This window comes from Limulus polyphemus, unplaced genomic scaffold (genome assembly GCF_000517525.1).
Source record: "Limulus polyphemus unplaced genomic scaffold, Limulus_polyphemus-2.1.2 Scaffold11014, whole genome shotgun sequence".
Taxonomy (NCBI): Eukaryota; Metazoa; Arthropoda; class Merostomata; order Xiphosura; family Limulidae; genus Limulus; species Limulus polyphemus.
The window spans coordinates 1-2,965 of NW_013676624.1; the positions used below are offsets into that span (position 1 = coordinate 1).

At 37.3% G+C, this 2,965-nt stretch overlaps 1 long non-coding RNA gene across 1 annotated transcript in view; it reads right to left on the reverse strand.

The window, feature by feature from the left end:
* Window positions 1-971: 971 nt before the first annotated feature.
* The window catches only part of LOC111083748, a 16,051-nt gene continuing 14,057 nt past the window's right edge, over window positions 972-2,965 (reverse strand). Inside the window, exon 3 of the long non-coding RNA XR_002609228.1 lies at window positions 972-1,072. This is a non-coding gene — a long non-coding RNA (uncharacterized LOC111083748). The remainder of the gene's footprint in view (window positions 1,073-2,965) is intronic.

A 2,965-nucleotide genomic window follows, 5' to 3' on the forward strand; every position in this document is an offset into this window, starting at 1 on the left:
AAATTAATATTTGTATATATAGTATAACTGTTTAGAAATCAGTTTATATGTACAGCACAACTTTTTAAATAGCAGTTTATATGTATGTGTGCGTGTATTTTGTTTCATAGCAAAGCCACATTCGGCTATCTGCTGTATCCAGAGAATCGGACCTCGGATTTTAGAGTTCCAAGTCCGTAGACCTTCCGCTGTACCACCGATGGACATCTTTATATATTTATGTATAATATAAATGTATAAAAGATAGTCTTTAGGTAATATACACGAACTGTGTAACAAAGTATATTGAAGTTACTTAACAGACAATGTTTGTATACCAATTAGAAAGACAGATTTAAGTCTGTCATTATCACATACAAGATTTTTATCATTTATTATCCAGATACGATATTACATGGAACAATGGCTACCCACCTGACTGGTAGTGGATCTAGATACGACAATACATGAAACAATGATTACTCACCTGACTGGTAGTGGATCTAGATACGACAATACATGAAACAATGATTACTCACCTGACTGGTAGTGGATCTAGATACGACAATACATGAAACAATGATTACTCACCTGACTGGTAGTGGATCTAGATACGACACTACATGAAACAAAGGCTACCCACCTGACTGGTAGTGGATCAACATACAATACATGAAACAATGATTACCCACCTGACTGGTAGTGGATCTAGATACAATATATGAAACAATGATTACCCACCTGACTGGTAGTGGATCAACATACAATACATGAAACAATGGCTACCCACCTGACTGGTAGTGGATCTAGATACGGCAATACATGAAATAATGATTACTCACCTGACTGGTAGTGGATTTAGATACAATATATGAAACAATGATTACTCACCTGACTGGTAGTGGATCACGATACAATATATGAAACAAAGGCTACCCACCTGACTAGTAGTGGATCAAGATACAATATATGAAACAGTGATTACTCACCTGTTTCGTTGACTCCATGAGGTCGAATCCGGCTATCGTACCTTCCTGGTCCTATAATATTATCAAGGACGCGTTTCTCAATCTCTCTGAAATTTTTATTTCCCCTGAAATGAAATGTAATTATGTATTAAAAAGAGGAATGAATCGTTATTTACATTAGAAAGTCTATTAACTGCGCTAAATATTTTAATTATTTCATTAATTCATAATCACAGGCGTTGTTTATCTCTCTAGCTCCACATCCAACTTATTCCATAAGGTCCACACCCAGTTCTGTATACCAAGCTCACACATCCCGTTTTTCCCTTTGTTTCGACAACTTTGAACTCATAAATCAAACCAACTCTACACTTTTCATTGCACTCCATCAATAAACCAACTCCTCTCTCAGTTCATTTAACAACAATAAACCTATTGTTTACACCAAATCCACAGGCCGTTCGTTTCAACATCCTTACGCCCATACATGATACTTTGCGAACACTGTTTATTTTATTAACTTTACTCTCACTCGTGAAACTAACTCCAAACCTCGTTGTCGCCAAAAACTGGACGCCATCTTGAGTTCACCGAATCCACACTACTCTCCTTCTATCAATCCCACATCATGTTCGTCTAATCAAATCCACACCACTCTTCCTTCTATCAATCCCACACTCATGTTCGTTTAACCAAATTCACACCACTTTCCTTCTACCAATCCCACACCATGTTCGTCTAACAAATTCACACCACTCTCCTTCTATCAATCCCACACCATGTTTGTTTAACCAAATTTACACCACTTTCCTTCTACCAATCCCACACCATGTTCGTTTAACACATTCACACCACTCTCCTTCTACCAATCCCACATCATGTTCGTCTAACAAATTCACACCACTCTCCTTCTACCAATCTCACACCATGTTCGTTTAACAAATTCACACCACTCTCCTTCTATCAATCCCACATCATGTTCGTCTAACCAAATTCACACCACTCTCCTTCTACCAATCCTACACCATGTTCGTTTAACCATCCACATCACTCTTATTCTACCAATTCCACACCATGTTCATCTAACCAAATCCACACCGCTTTCCTTCTACTAATCCCTCATCGTGTTCATCTAATTAAATTCACATCGCTCTCTTTCTACCAGCCCCACACCATGGTCGTCTGGTCAAATCTCATCACGCTTATTCCACCAACTCGATATCACTAATTCCATCACTCTTACAATTACAATTAATAACATTAGCATTTACTAGTAACAATAACCGTAGAGAATTGAAATTATTTGCATCAGTGTTTGTTTGTTTTTGTTGTTGTTGTTAGTATCTTTCAGAGGTCTAGTACAAATTCTACCCAATTAGGAAACAGAAAGACATAGTGACAGCAACTGAAACATGAGGTCTGCTGGGATAACTATGGGAATAGCCAACTCGTCTCATGGGAAGGGATTACCAACCGCAGAAGGATCAGGTATGTTCTCCTTTTGAAACCACTATCATTGATAGGCCAAGTGGGAACAAATAAGGTTTAGTAAACCAAAGGTTTTCCTTCGACCAGTCTGTCTGTTTTCATCAGCTGATGCTCTTCAAACCGTTGATAACCTGCTATCAAAGATTCCCGATAATATAAGTTTGGAAGGATAAGATAATACTAATAGAAAGAACAATAAAAAATCTAGGATTGGGAAACAAAGAAGAGATCTGGTGTATTTAAGTGTTTTACACTCACAAAAAAAAAACCTATCATTCTATAGGTATTTGAAGAACTTGTAGCATTCCGCCATTCTTCGTATCGTTAGTCGACACTGGGCAGCTGTAGTACATAATTGAATAGAGTTGTTTAAACATTTGTTTAACAACGAGTAAAAGCTTGGAATGGTCTCTGGCTCACAGACACACCCCCATTGAAAGAATAGACCATTCCAAGCTTTTACTTGTTGTTAAACAAATGTTTAATCAACTCTATTCAAAGAAGTGATCTGTTTCGAAGTTAACGAAAAA